The following is a 16,496-nucleotide window of genomic DNA, read 5'->3' as shown; positions in this document are numbered from 1 at the left end:
GTCGCTAATGCACGCCGCCTGTCCTGGCCACAGTTTCCTTCCTCCCACTGCTACCTACAAGATTTTTCATGTGCTGCTCCCTATCTCTGAAATTCTCTACCTCTCCTTACCAGACTCTCCACCTCTCTACAAAACTTTAAACGGGAGGCATATGTAATAGCATCCGAGGTTAACGGAGGTGCGGAAAGCTGGCCAATCTCTGACTTTTGTTTGAAAGTGGCAATCATTTACAAGGCATGGTCTTGCCTTGTAAATGATTGGCGCTTTGAAAAAATGTCCGAGATCGGCAGGCATCCCGCACCTCCGACAAATTCGAAAGCTATTACATATGCTATGGGCTCTCAAGACACACTTCTTTGCCAAACCCAGACAACTCTCATCCGAACCCTCTGTTCCACATTCACTGTCTACCCCATCTGTGTCACCCCTGTCTGTCTGCCCTTCCTCTTTAGGATGTAAGCTCTTATGAGCAGGGACCTCTTCCATTATGTGCCTTTCCTTCTATTTCTTAAACCATCTTCTACTCCATGGTCCCTTTGATGATACCAGATCCCTCGGTTTTCTGCCACCTTAAATACTTATTTCGGTGTCGTCTGCTGATGCAGATATGTTTATATATCCTGTACTTGTCCTATATTGCCTTGAACTGTAAATCACTGTTTTCTTATTTTGCGTATTTGTTTATTTATGTACTCTCTTATGGTGCCATATAAATAAAGGATAATAATAATAATAATAATAATAATAATAGTAATCAACAACTCTAAGGAAGGGACTTAAGGGTTCCATACATCAGCAATAACTAAAAACAATTCTCAGATTCTGTAATTTTTTTACACAAATTTAAGATTCCCCAATCCACCAATCTGTGTCCATATATTATATATTTTTCAGTGGTTTGCGATCATTTTCAGCAATAACAGATCTTCCAATCTTGTAAGGCTCCTAATTTTACTAGTAATGATCTGAAAACTTGCTGATTGTTACCATACACTAGCAATCTACAGCCTCAATTGATCTGTGAAATTTAACATGATGAAAAACCTGATTTACTGTACCATTTCCATTTAATTTTTCGTCAGAATCTGAGCTCTGTGAACCCCATACACTGCACATTTTTTCACACAATTATTTTCAAATTGCCCCAGTTGATTACCGATGAACGTGGGCCTTTATAGGGCAATTGAACCTCTGCAGTGCTTAGGAATAATGACCTAATACACATACTGTACTTGATGATGTAAAAGAAACATCATTATCTGACCTGGTCAGACTTTGATGATCAAAGTCACTGTAAAATCATTGTCAATTTGACAAATTTAACCAAAGCCACATATTGTGGGATCACAGCATTAAAGATGAGATTACTTTTAAGACAAAGTGCAAACAATGAATCAGATGTGTTTCACCTGTATTGTTGGGATTTTTACACTTCAACCATAGAAGTTATTGAAGGTTTTTTTTTCATCTTTAAACAAACAGGAAGAAGTCAGCCTTTCCAAGAGTCATAACAAATTGTTTGTAATAGATAATCCACTTCAAGATCTGAACAATGTACTGCTATGAAGGACAGAACTGCCACCCAGTGGAACCAAAGAACGTGCCAGTCTCATACAGCTATATCACTGGATTTCAAACTCTTCTTATTCTCACACCTGCTGAACTGGTTATATTTTTGGGGTAGCAGATATATTCTTTATTCTTTTCAAGATACAAATGAATAGAAAATGTACAGCACACATGTATTATATCAGTTGCAGGGCAGATAACTATGGCCCAAATGTATTAAGCCTTAACAAGAGATAAAGTGGCCACGGATAGAGTGATAAATGACCAGCCAACCAGCTTCCTAACTGTCATGTCACAGGCTGTGTTTGAAAAATGACAGTTAGGAGCTGATTGGCTGGTCAGTTATCTCTCTTTATCCGTCTCCACTTTATCTCTTGTTAAGGCTTAATGGGTGGAATTCAATTGTTTGAAAAGTCGGTTGGGTGTCTGTTTTTTCTATTAGATAGGAAAAAACATACTCCCAACCGACTTTTCAAGCAATTGATTACCCCCCCCCCCCCATGTATTTGTCCCTATATTACAGAAAAAAAGTATGAAGCTCTTGCCTCAGATTCTCACTATTTCATATTTCTAGTTACCAACAACAAGATCATTACCATATTGATGCCTGTAATCCTCAATGCTTTATCACCAGCAATCTAGAAATAGACTCGTGTATCCCCTCTAGAGACTGTAATCATCCCTGTGGAATCGGTTTATGGTCCTCACTATGTTTGTGTCCCATGACCTTATTGAATGTTTTTACCTATAGTATAGCCTTCAGACTACATAAATACATTTTCATTTGGAATTTATTTCCATCGATTGGAAAGTAGATTGCATTACAAAACCACACAAAATTAATTTTTACTGTGCTTTAGAGACAATATATTTTGTTGAAAGCCATCCATTACCTGACCAATCTCTAGCCCCATTCTCATCACAACCTCACATGCAGCATCTCTGAGTGGCCTTAGGTACTGAATACAAAAGGTATCCAAAAACTAGTGATGCGCACCGGAAATTTTTCGGGTTTTGTGTTTTGGTTTTGGATTCAGTCCAGCGGCCGTGTTTTGGATTCGGACGCGTTTTGGCAAAACCTCCCTGAAATTTTTTTGTCGGATCCGGGTGTGTTTTGGATTCGGGTGTTTTTTTACAAAAAACCCTCAAAAACAGCTTAAATCATAGAATTTGGGGTCATTTTGATCCCATAGTATTATTAACCTCAATAACCATAATTTCCACTCATTTTCAGTCTATTCTGAACACCTCACAATATTATTTTTAGTCCTAAAATTTGCACCGAGGTCGCTGGATGGCTAAGCTAAGCGACACAAGTGGCCGACACAAACACCTGGCCCACCTAGGAGTGGCACTGCAGTGTCAGACAGGATGGCACTTCAAAAAAATTGTCCCCAAACAGCACATGATGCAAAGTAAAAAAGAGGCGCACCAAGGTCGCTGTGTGACTAAGCTAAGCGACACAAGTGGCCGACACAAACACCTGGCCCATCTAGGAGTGGCACTGCAGTGTCAGACAGGATGGCACTTCAAAAAAATTGTCCCCAAACAGCACATGATGCAAAGAAAAAAAGAGGCGCACCAAGGTCGCTGTGTGACTAAGCTAAGCGACACAAGTGGCCGACACAAACACCTGGCCCATCTAGGAGTGGCACTGCAGTGTCAGGCAGGATGGCACTTCTAAAAAATTGTCCCCAAACAGCACATGATGCAAAGAAAAAAAAGAGGCGCACCAAGGTCGCTGTGTGACTAAGCTAAGCGACACAAGTGGCCGACACAAACACCTGGCCAATCTAGGAGTGGCACTGCAGTGTCAGGCAGGATGGCAATTCAAAAAAATTGTCCCCAAACAGCACATGATGCAAAGAAAAATGAAAGAAAAAAGAGGTGCAAGATGGAATTGTCCTTGGGCCCTCCCACCCACCCTTATGTTGTATAAACAGGACATGCACACTTTAACGAACCCATCATTTCAGCGACAGGGTCTGCCACACGTCTGTGACTGAAATGACTGGTTGGTTTGGGCCCCCACCAAAAAAGAAGCAATCAATCTCTCCTTGCACAAACTGGCTCTACAGAGGCAAGATGTCCACCTCCTCCTCATCATCCGATTCCTCACCCCTTTCACTGTGTACATACCCCTCCTCACAGATTATTAATTCGTCCCCACTGGAATCCACCATCTCAGGTCCCTGTGTACTTTCTGGAGGCAATTGAACATCATCTTCTCCACATTTTCTGTAAGTAACCTCGTACGCCGATTGCTGACAAGGTGAGCGGCTGCACTAAACACTCTTTCGGAGTACACACTGGAGGGTGGGCAACTTAGGTAAAATACAGCCAGTTTGTGCAAGGGCCTCCAAATTGCCTCTTTTCCTGCCAGTATACGTACGGACTGTCTGACGTGCCTACTTGGATGCGGTCACTCATATAATCCTCCACCATTCTTTCAATGGTGACAGAATCATATGCAGTGACAGTAGACGACATGTCAGTAATCGTTGCCAGGTCCTTCAGTCCGGACCAGATGTCAGCACTCGCTCCAGACTGCCCTGCATCACCGCCAACAGGTGGGCTCGGAATTCTTAGCCTTTTCCTCGCACCCCCAGTTGCGGGAGAATGTGAAGGAGGAGCTGTTGACGGGTCACGTTCCGCTTGACTTGACAATTTTCTCACCAGCAGGTCTTTGAACCTCTGCAGACTTGTGTCTGCCGGAAAGAGAGATACAACATAGGTTTTAAATCTAGGATCGAGCACGGTGGCCAAAATGTAGTGCTCTGATTTCAACAGATTGACCACCCGTGAATCCTGGTTAAGCGAATTAAGGGCTCCATCCACAAGTCCCACATGCCTAGTGGAATCGCTCTGTTTTAGCTCCTCCTTCAGTGTCTCCAGCTTCTTCTCCAAAAGCCTGATGAGGGGAATGACCTGACTCAGGCTGGCAGTGTCTGAACTGACTTCACGTGTGGCAAGTTCAAAGGGTTGCAGAACCTTGCACAACGTTGAAATCATTCTCCACTGCGCTTGAGTCAGGTGCATTCCCCCTCCTTTGCCTATATCGTGGGCAGATGTATAGGCTTGAATGGCCTTTTGCTGCTCCTCCATACTCTGAAGCATATAGAGGGTTGAATTCCACCTCGTTACCACCTCTTGCTTTAGATGATGGCAGGGCAGGTTCAGGAGTGTTTGCTGGTGCTCCAGTCTTTGGCACGCGGTGGCTGAATGCCGAAAGTGGCCCGCAATTCTTCGGGCCACCGACAGCATCTCTTGCACGCCCCTGTCGTTTTTTAAATAATTCTGCACCACCAAATTCAATGTATGTGCAAAACATGGGACGTGCTGGAATTTGCCCAGATGTAATGCACGCACAATATTGCTGGCGTTGTCCGATGTCACAAATCCCCAGGAGAGTCCAATTGGGGTAAGCCATTCTGCGATGATGTTCCTCAGTTTCCGTAAGAGGTTGTCAGCTGTGTGCCTCTTATGGAAAGCGGTGATACAAAGCGTAGCCTGCCTAGGAACGAGTTGGCGTTTGCGAGATGCTGCTACTGGTGCCACCGCTGCTGTTGTTGCTGCGGGAGGTAATACATCTACCCAGTGGGCTGTCACAGTCATATAGTCCTGAGTCTGCCCTGCTCCACTTGTCCACATGTCCGTGGTTAAGTGGACATTGGGTACAACTGCATTTTTTAGGACACTGGTGACTCTTTTTCTGAGGTCTGTGTACATTTTCGGTATCACCTGCCTAGAGAAATGGAACCTAGATGGTATTTGGTACCGGGGACACAGTACCTCAAACAAGTCTCTAGTTGCCTCTGAATTAACGGTGGATTCCGGAACCACGTTTCTCACCACCCAGGCTGACAAGACCTGAGGTATCCGCTTTGCAGCAGGATGACTGCTGTGATATTTCATCTTACTCGCAAAGGACTGTTGGACAGTCAATTGCTTACTGGAAGTAGTACAAGTGGTCTTCCGACTTCCCCTCTGGGATGACGATCGACTCCCAGCAGCAACAACAGCAGCGCCAGCAGCAGTAGGCGTTACACTCAAGGATGCATCGGAGGAATCCCAGGCAGGAGAGGACTCGTCAGACTTACCAGTGACATGGCCTGCAGGACTATTGGCTTTCCTGTGTAAGGTGGAAATTGACACTGAGGGAGTTGGTGGTGTGGTTTGCAGGAGCTTGGTTACAAGAGGAAGGGATTTAGTGGTCAGTGGACTGCTTCCGCTGTCATCCAAAGTTTTTGAACTTGTCACTGACTTCTGATGAATGCAGACCAGGTGACGTATAAGGGAGGATGTTCCTAGGTGGTTAACGTCCTTACCCCTACTTATTACAGCTTGACAAAGACAACACACGGCTTGACACCTGTTGTCCGCATTTGTGTTGAACTAATTCCACACCGAAGAGGTGATTTTTTTTGTATTTTGACCAGGCATGTCAATGGCCATATACGTCCCACGGACAACAGGTGTCTCCCTGGGTGCCTGACTTAAACAAACCACCTCACCATCAGAATCCTCCTTGTCAATTTCCTCCCCAGCGCCAGCAACACCTATATTCTCATCCTGGTGTACTTCAACAGTGACATCTTCAATTTCACTATCAGGAACTGGACTGCGGGTGCTCCTTCCAGCACTTGCAGGGGGCGTACAAATGGTCGAAGGCGCAAGTTCTAACCGTCCAGTGTTGGGAAGGTCAGGCATTGCAACCGACACAATTGGACTCTCCTTGGGGATTTGTGATTTAGAAGAACGCACAGTTCTTTGCTGTGCTTTTGCCAGCTTAAGTCTTTTCATTTTTCTAGCGAGAGGATGAGTGCTTCCATCCTCATGTGAATCTGAACCACTAGCCATGAACATAGGCTAGGGCCTCAGCCGTTCCTTGCCACTCCGTGTCGTAAATGGCATATTGGCAAGTTTCCGCTTCTCATCAGACACTTTCAATTTTGATTTTTGGGTCATTTTACTGAACTTTTGTTTTTTGGATTTTACATGCTCTCTACTATGACATTGGGCATCGGCCTTGGCAGACGACGTTGATGGCATTTCATCGTCTCGGCCATGACTAGTGGCAGCAGCTTCAGCACGAGGTGGAAGTGGATCTTGATCTTTCCCTATTTTAACCTCCACATTTTTGTTCTCCATTTTTTAATGTGTGGAATTATATGCCAGTATCAATAGCAATGGCCTACTACTATATATACTGCGCACAACTGAAATGCACCACAGGTGTGGATGGATAGTATACTTGACGACATAGAGGTAGGTAGAGCAGTGGCCTTCCGTACCGTACTGCTATATATACTGGTGGTCACTGTCAGCAAAACTCTGCACTGTACTCCTCCTATATAATACAGCTGCTCCCCAGTCCCCACAATTAAGCAGTGTGAGCACAGATATGTGCAGCACACTGAGCACAGATATGGAGTGTTTTTCAGGCAGACAACGTATACTGGTGGTCACTGGTCAGCAAAACTCTGCACTGTACTCCTCCTATATAATATACTGGTGGTCCCCAGTGCCCACAATAAAGCAGTGTGAGCACAGATATATGCAGCACACTGAGCACAGATATGGAGTGTTTTTCAGGCAGACAACGTATACTGGTGGTCACTGTCAGCAAAACTCTGCACTGTACTCCTCCTATATAATACAGCTGCTCCCCAGTCCCCACAATTAAGCAGTGTGAGCACAGATATATGCAGCACACTGAGCACAGATATGGAGTGTTTTTCAGGCAGACAACGTATACTGGTGGTCACTGTCAGCAAAACTCTGCACTGTACTCCTCCTATATAATACAGCTGCTCCCCAGTCCCCACAATTAAGCAGTGTGAGCACAGATATATGCAGCACATTGAGCACAGATATGGAGTGTTTTTCAGGCAGACAACGTATACTGGTGGTCACTGGTCAGCAAAACTCTGCACTGTACTCCTCCTATATAATATACTGGTGGTCCCCAGTGCCCACAATAAAGCAGTGTAAGCACAGATATATGCAGCACACTTAGCACAGATATGGAGTGTTTTTCAGGCAGACAACGTATACTGGTGGTCACTGGTCAGCAAAACTCTGCACTGTACTCCTCCTATATAATATACTGGTGGTCCCCAGTGCCCACAATAAAGCAGTGTGAGCACAGATATATGCAGCACACTGAGCACAGATATGGAGTGTTTTTCAGGCAGACAACGTATACTGGTGGTCACTGTCAGCAAAACTCTGCACTGTACTCCTCCTATATAATACAGCTGCTCCCCAGTCCCCACAAATAAGCAGTGTGAGCACAGATATATGCAGCACACTGAGCACAGATATGGAGTGTTTTTCAGGCAGACAACGTATACTGGTGGTCACTATCAGCAAAACGCTGCACTGTACTCCTCCTATATAATACAGCTGCTCCCCAGTCCCCACAATTAAGCAGTGTGAGCACAGATATATGCAGCACATTGAGCACAGATATGGAGTGTTTTTCAGGCAGACAACGTATACTGGTGGTCACTGGTCAGCAAAACTCTGCACTGTACTCCTCCTATATAATATACTGGTGGTCCCCAGTGCCCACAATAAAGCAGTGTAAGCACAGATATATGCAGCACACTGAGCACAGATATGGAGTGTTTTTCAGGCAGACAACGTATACTGGTGGTCACTGGTCAGCAAAACTCTGCACTGTACTCCTCATATATAATATACTGGTGGTCCCCAGTGCCCACTATAAAGCAGTGTGAGCACAGATATATGCAGCACACTGAGCACAGATATGGAGTGTTTTTCAGGCAGACAACGTATACTGGTGTTCACTGTCAGCAAAACTCTGCACTGTACTCCTCCTATATAATACAGCTGCTCCCCAGTCCCCACAATTAAGCAGTGTGAGCACAGATATATGCCGCACATTGAGCACAGATATGGAGTGTTTTTCAGGCAGACAACGTATACTGGTGGTCACTGGTCAGCAAAACTCTGCACTGTACTCCTCCTATATAATATACTGGTGGTCCCCAGTGCCCACAATAAAGCAGTGTAAGCACAGATATATGCAGCACACTGAGCACAGATATGGAGTGTTTTTCAGGCAGACAACGTATACTGGTGGTCACTGGTCATCAAAACTCTGCACTGTACTCCTCCTATATAATATACTGGTGGTCCCCAGTGCCCACAATAAAGCAGTGTGAGCACAGATATATGCAGTACGCTGAGCACAGATATGGAGTGTTTTTCAGGCAGACAACGTATACTGGTGGTCACTGTCAGCAAAACTCTGCACTGTACTCCTCCTATATAATACAGCTGCTCCCCAGTCCCCACAATTAAGCAGTGTGAGCACAAATATTTTTGCATCAAGAATTCAAGATTAATAAACAGAGAGGACGCCAGCCACGTCCTCTCCCTAACATTTCCAATGCACGAGTGAAAATGGCGGCGACGCGCGGCTGCTTATATAGAATCCGAATCTCGCGAGAATACGACAGCTGGATGATGACGTTCGGGCGCGCTCGGGTTAACCGAGCCATACGGGAGAATCCGAGTATGCCTCGGACCCGTGTAAAATGGGTGAAGTTCGGGGGGGTTCGGTTTCCGAGGAACCGAACCCGCTCATCACTACCAAAAACATAATACAAGTTTGTTTTATTTGTTCTTTTTAAAAAATGTACTTCTTGTTTGTTATGTCAGAGTAAGCATAAATTTGCAAGACATGTAAATGATCTGCTGGGTGACAATGGATAGCTTAGTTGTAGAAGGATGTTCATATTTTATAAGGAATTTTAAAGGTCATAGGATGAAAACCACAGGGGCAATATGTTACTGGTTTCTGAACAGGAAAAAACATTTCACAAAATCTTTCCCAGTCTGACAGTCATAAAGTGACTTAATGAAAATTAAGAGGAAATATAAACCCCACATTCTATTGGGAAAATCCACCATCATTTGGCATAAATGGCACAGGAGTCAATAAAACGTACAAAAATGTAGTACTATTACAAGAAAAACGACAATAATGCAGTGCATCCGGAAAGTATTCACAGTGTTTCACTTTTTCCACATTTTGTTATGTTACAGCCTTTTTCCAACCTGGAATACATTTTTTCCCTCAAAATTCTGCACACAGTACCCCATAATGACAATGTGAAAAAAGTGTTTTTGAGATTTTTGCAAATTTATTAAAAATAAAAAAAACTAAGAAATCACATGTACATAAGTATTCACAGCCTTTGCTCAATACTTTGTTGATGCACCTTTGGTAGCAATTACAGCCTCAAGTCTTTTTGAATATGATGCCACAAGCTTGGCACACCTACTGTATCTGGGCAGTTTCGCCCATTCCTCTTTGCAGCACCTCTCAGGCTCTATCAGGTTGGATGGGGCGCGTCGGTACACAGCCATTTTCAGATCTCTCCAAAGATGTTCAATCGGATTCAAGTCTGGGCTCTGGCTGGGCCACTCAAGGACATTCACAGAGTTGTCCTGAAGCCCTCATTTGATATCTTGGCTGTGTGCTTAGAGTTGTTGTCCTGCTGAAAGTAGAGATGAGCGGGTTCGGTTCCTCGGAATCCGAACCCGCCCGAACTTCAGGTTTTTTTACACGGGTCCGAGCGACTCGGATCTTCCCGCCTTGCTCGGTTAACCCGAGCGCGCCCGAACGTCATCATCCCGCTGTCGGATTCTTGCGAGGCTCGGATTCTATCGCGAGACTCGGATTCTATATAAGGAGCCGCGCGTCGCCGCCATTTTCACACGTGCATTGAGATTGATAGGGAGAGGACGTGGCTGGCGTCCTCTCCGTTTATAGAGAAGAGAGTGAGACTAGAGTAGAGAGAGACACAGTATTTACTTTAGTAATTTTGGGGAGCATTAGGAGGAGTACTACTACTTGCTGAAGTGATAGTGTGACTGTATATCTGACTTGTGGGGGAGACAGTGGGGAGCAGTTAGAGTCTGAGAGCAGGAGTACATATTTTAACGTACAGTGCACACTTTTGCTGCCAGAGTGCCACACTGCCATTGTGACCACACTGACCACCAGTATATATTGTGATTGTCTGCTTAGGAGTACTACTTGCAAGTTGCTGATAGTGTGACCAGTGACCTGACCACCAGTTTAATTAATCACCACCAGTTTAATATATATATATATATATATATATATATATATAATTGTATATAATATATATATAATTGTATACCACCTACCCGTGTTTTATTTTTCTTTCTTCTTGATACATACTACTATAGTAGCTTACTGTAGCAGCCTGCGGTGCTGCTGAGCTGACAGTGTCCAGCAGGTCCGTCATCAGTCATTACATAATAAATATATATACCTGTCCGGCTGCAGTACTAGTGATATTATATATATATATATATATTAATTTCATCTCATTATCATCCAGTCTATATTAGCAGCAGACACAGTACGGTAGTCCACGGCTGTAGCTACCTCTGTATCGGCAGTCGCTGGTCCATCCATAATTGTATACCACCTACCCGTGTTTTTTTTTTTCTTTCTTCTTGATACATACTACTATAGTAGCTTACTGTAGCAGTCTGCGGTGCTGCTGAGCTGACAGTGTCCAGCAGGTCCGTCATCAGTCATTACATAATAAATATATATACCTGTCCGGCTGCAGTACTAGTGATATTATATATATATATATATATATATATATATATTAATTTCATCTCATTATCATCCAGTCTATATTAGCAGCAGACACAGTACGGTAGTCCACGTCTGTAGCTACCTCTGTGTCGGCAGTCGCTGGTCCATCCATAATTGTATACCACCTACCCGTGTTTTTTTTTTCTTTCTTCTTGATACATACTACTATAGTAGCTTACTGTAGCAGTCTGCGGTGCTGCTGAGCTGACAGTGTCCAGCAGGTCCGTCATCAGTCATTACATAATAAATATATATACCTGTCCGGCTGCAGTACTAGTGATATTATATATATATATATTAATTTCATCTCATTATCATCCAGTCTATATTAGCAGCAGACACAGTACGGTAGTCCACGGCTGTAGCTACCTCTGTGTCGGCAGTCGCTGGTCCATCCATAATTGTATACCACCTACCCGTGTTTTTTTTTTCTTTCTTCTTGATACATACTACTATAGTAGCTTACTGTAGCAGTCTGCGGTGCTGCTGAGCTGACAGTGTCCAGCAGGTCCGTCATCAGTCATTACATAATAAATATATATACCTGTCCGGCTGCAGTACTAGTGATATTATATATATATATATATATATATATATATATTAATTTCATCTCATTATCATCCAGTCTATATTAGCAGCAGACACAGTACGGTAGTCCACGGCTGTAGCTACCTCTGTGTCGGCAGTCGCTGGTCCATCCATAATTGTATACCACCTACCCGTGGTTTTTTTTTCTTTCTTCTTGATACATACTACTATAGTAGCTTACTGTAGCAGTCTGCGGTGCTGCTGAGCTGACAGTGTCCAGCAGGTCCGTCATCAGTCATTACATAATAAATATATATACCTGTCCGGCTGCAGTACTAGTGATATTATATATATATATATATATATATATTAATTTCATCTCATTATCATCCAGTCTATATTAGCAGCAGACACAGTATGGTAGTCCACGGCTGTAGCTACCTCTGTGTCGGCAGTCGCTGGTCCATCCATAATTGTATACCACCTACCCGTGGTTTTTTTCTTTCTTTCTTCTTGATACATACTACTATAGTAGCTTACTGTAGCAGTCTGCGGTGCTGCTGAGCTGACAGTGTCCAGCAGGTACGTCATCAGTCATTACATAATAAATATATATACCTGTCCGGCTGCAGTACTAGTGATATTATATATATATATATATTAATTTCATCTCATTATCATCCAGTCTATATTAGCAGCAGACACAGTACGGTAGTCCACGGCTGTAGCTACCTCTGTGTCGGCAGTCGCTGGTCCATCCATAATTGTATACCACCTACCCGTGTTTTTTTTTTTCTTTCTTCTTGATACATACTACTATAGTAGCTTACTGTAGCAGTCTGCGGTGCTGCTGAGCTGACAGTGTCCAGCAGGTCCGTCATCAGTCATTACATAATAAATATATATACCTGTCCGGCTGCAGTACTAGTGATATTATATATATATATATTAATTTCATCTCATTATCATCCAGTCTATATTAGCAGCAGACACAGTACGGTAGTCCACGGCTGTAGCTACCTCTGTGTCGGCAGTCGCTGGTCCATCCATAATTGTATACCACCTACCCGTGGTTTTTTTTCTTCTTTCTTCTTGATACATACTACTATAGTAGCTTACTGTAGCAGTCTGCGGTGCTGCTGAGCTGACAGTGTCCAGCAGGTCCGTCATCAGTCATTACATAATAAATATATATACCTGTCCGGCTGCAGTACTAGTGATATTATATATATATATATATATATATTAATTTCATCTCATTATCATCCAGTCTATATTAGCAGCAGACACAGTACGGTAGTCCACGTCTGTAGCTACCTCTGTGTCGGCAGTCGCTGGTCCATCCATAAGTATACTAGTATCCATCCATCTCCATTGTTTACCTGAGGTGCCTTTTAGTTGTGCCTATTAAAATATGGAGAACAAAAATGTTGAGGTTCCAAAATTAGGGAAAGATCAAGATCCACTTCCACCTCGTGCTGAAGCTGCTGCCACTAGTCATGGCCGAGACGATGAAATGCCAGCAACGTCGTCTGCCAGGGCCAATGCCCAATGTCATAGTACAGAGCATGTAAAATCCAAAACACCAAATATCAGTAAAAAAAGGACTCCAAAATCTAAAATAAAATTGTCGGAGGAGAAGCGTAAACTTGCCAATATGCCATTTACCACATGGAGTGGCAAGGAACGGCTGAGGCCCTGGCCTATGTTCATGGCTAGTGGTTCAGCTTCACGAGGATGGAAGCACTCAGCCTCTCGCTAGAAAAATGAAAAGACTCAAGCTGGCAAAAGCACCGCAAAGAACTGTGCGTTCTTCGAAATCCCAAATCCACAAGGAGAGTCCAATTGTGTCGGTTGCGATGCCTGACCTTCCCAACACTGGACGTGAAGAGCATGCGCCTTCCACCATTTGCACGCCCCCTGCAAGTGCTGGAAGGAGCACCCGCAGTCCAGTTCCTGATAGTCAGATTGAAGATGTCAGTGTTGAAGTACACCAGGATGAGGAGGATATGGGTGTTGCTGGCGCTGGGGAGGAAATTGACAAGGAGGATTCTGATGGTGAGGTGGTTTGTTTAAGTCAGGCACCCGGGGAGACACCTGTTGTCCGTGGGAGGAATAGGGCCGTTGACATGCCTGGTGAAAATACCAAAAAAATCAGCTCTTCGGTGTGGAAGTATTTCAACAGAAATGCGGACAACATTTGTCAAGCCGTGTGTTGCCTTTGTCAAGCTGTAATAAGTAGGGGTAAGGACGTTAACCACCTCGGAACATCCTCCCTTATACGTCACCTGCAGCGCATTCATAATAAGTCAGTGACAAGTTAAAAAACTTTGGGCGACAGCGGAAGCAGTCCACTGACCAGTAAATCCCTTCCTCTTGTAACCAAGCTCACGCAAACCACCCCACCAACTCCCTCAGTGTCAATTTCCTCCTTCCCCAGGAATGCCAATAGTCCTGCAGGCCATGTCACTGGCAATTCTGACGAGTCCTCTCCTGCCTGGGATTCCTCCGATGCATCCTTGCGTGTAACGCCTACTGCTGCTGGCGCTGCTGTTGTTGCTGCTGGGAGTCGATGGTCATCCCAGAGGGGAAGTCGTAAGCCCACTTTTACTACTTCCACCAAGCAATTGACTGTCCAACAGTCCTTTGCGAGGAAGATGAAATATCACAGCAGTCATCCTGTTGCAAAGCGGATAACTGAGGCCTTGACAACTATGTTGGTGTTAGACGTGCGTCCGGTATCCGCCGTTAGTTCACAGGGAACTAGACAATTTCTTGAGGTAGTGTGCCCCCGTTACCAAATACCATCTAGGTTCCACTTCTCTAGGCAGGCGATACCGAGAATGTACACGGACGTCAGAAAAAGACTCACCAGTGTCCTAAAAAATGCAGTTGTACCCAATGTCCACTTAACCACGGACATGTGGACAAGTGGAGCAGGGCAGGGTCAGGACTATATGACTGTGATAGCCCACTGGGTAGATGTATGGACTCCCGCCGCAAGAACTGCAGCGGCGGCACCAGTAGCAGCATCTCGCAAACGCCAACTCTTTCCTAGGCAGGCTACGCTTTGTATCACCGGTTTCCAGAATACGCACACAGCTGAAAACCTCTTACGGCAACTGAGGAAGATCATCGCGGAATGGCTTACCCCAATTGGACTCTCCTGTGGATTTGTGGCATCGGACAACGCCAGCAATATTGTGTGTGCATTAAATATGGGCAAATTCCAGCACGTCCCATGTTTTGCACATACCTTGAATTTGGTGGTGCAGAATTTTTTAAAAAACGACAGGGAGAGATGCTGTCGGTGGCCAGAAGAATTGCGGGACACTTTCGGCGTACAGGCACCACGTACAGAAGACTGGAGCACCACCAAAAACGCCAGAACCTGCCCTGCCATCATCTGAAGCAAAAAGTGGTAACGAGGTGGAATTCAACCCTATATATGCTGCAGAGGTTGGAGGAGCAGCAAAAGGCCATTCAAGCCTATACAATTGAGCACGATATAGGAGGTGGAATGTACCTGTCTCAAGCGCAGTGGAGAATGATTTCAACGTTGTGCAAGGTTCTGCAACCTTTTGAACTTGCCACACGTGAAGTCAGTTCAGACACTGCCAGCCTGAGTCAGGTCATTCCCCTCATCAGGCTTTTGCAGAAGAAGCTGGAGGCATTGAAGGAGGAGCTAAAAGGGAGCGATTCCGCTAGGCATGTGGGACTTGTGGATGGAGCCCTTAATTCGCTTAACAAGGATTCACGGGTGGTCAATCTGTTGAAATCAGAGCACTACATTTTGGCCACCGTGCTCGATCCTAGATTTAAAACCTACCTTGGATCTCTCTTTCCGGCAGACACAAGTCTGCTGGGGTTCAAAGACCTGCTGGTGACAAAATTGTCAAGTCAAGCGGAACGCGACCTGTCAACATCTCCTCCTTCACATTCTCCCGCAACTGGGGGTGCGAGGAAAAGGCTCAGAATTCCGAGCCCACCCGCTGGCGGTGATGCAGGGCAGTCTGGAGCGACTGCTGATGCTGACATCTGGTCCGGACTGAAGGACCTGACAACGATTACGGACATGTCGTCTACTGTCACTGCATATGATTCTGTCACCATTGAAAGAATGGTGGAGGATTATATGAGTGACCGCATCCAAGTAGGCACGTCAGACAGTCCGTACTTATACTGGCAGGAAAAAGAGGCAATTTGGAGGCCCTTGCACAAACTGGCTTTATTCTACCTAAGTTGCCCTCCCACAAGTGTGTACTCCGAAAGAGTGTTTAGTGCCGCCGCTCACCTTGTCAGCAATCGGCGTACGAGGTTACTTCCAGAAAATGTGGAGAAGATGATGTTCATTAAAATGAATTATAATCAATTCCTCCGTGGAGACATTGACCAGCAGCAATTGCCTCCACTTAGTACACAGGGAGCTGAGATGGTGGATTCCAGTGGGGATGAATTGATAATCTGTGAGGAGCGGGATGTACACGGTGATATATCGGAGGATGATGATGAGGTGGACATCTTGCCTCTGTAGAGCCAGTTTGTGCAAGGAGAGATTAATTGCTTCTTTTTCTGTGGGGGTCCAAACCAACCCGTCATTTCAGTCACAGTCGTATGGCAGACCCTGTCACTGAAATGATGGGTTGGTTAAAGTGTGCATGTCCTGTTAATACAACATAAGGGTGGGTGGGAGGGCCCAAGGACAATTCCATCTTGCACCTCT

The 16,496-nt window shown here is 44.7% G+C and overlaps 1 protein-coding gene and 1 long non-coding RNA gene across 4 annotated transcripts in view; one reads left to right on the top strand and one right to left on the bottom strand.

The window, feature by feature from the left end:
* The window catches only part of LOC135055154 (uncharacterized), a 73,044-nt gene extending 70,718 nt beyond the window's left edge, over window positions 1–2,326 (top strand). Inside the window, exon 5 of the long non-coding RNA XR_010243657.1 lies at window positions 1,483–2,326. This is a non-coding gene — a long non-coding RNA (uncharacterized LOC135055154). The remainder of the gene's footprint in view (window positions 1–1,482) is intronic.
* The window catches only part of LOC135055153 (poly(ADP-ribose) glycohydrolase-like), a 344,454-nt gene that overhangs the window by 29,882 nt on the left and 298,076 nt on the right, over window positions 1–16,496 (bottom strand). The window lies entirely within an intron of this gene.

The sequence above is a fragment of the Pseudophryne corroboree genome, chromosome 3, assembly GCF_028390025.1.
Source record: "Pseudophryne corroboree isolate aPseCor3 chromosome 3, aPseCor3.hap2, whole genome shotgun sequence".
Taxonomy (NCBI): domain Eukaryota; kingdom Metazoa; phylum Chordata; class Amphibia; order Anura; family Myobatrachidae; genus Pseudophryne; species Pseudophryne corroboree.
This window is presented reverse-complemented; position numbering and strand designations above follow the sequence as displayed.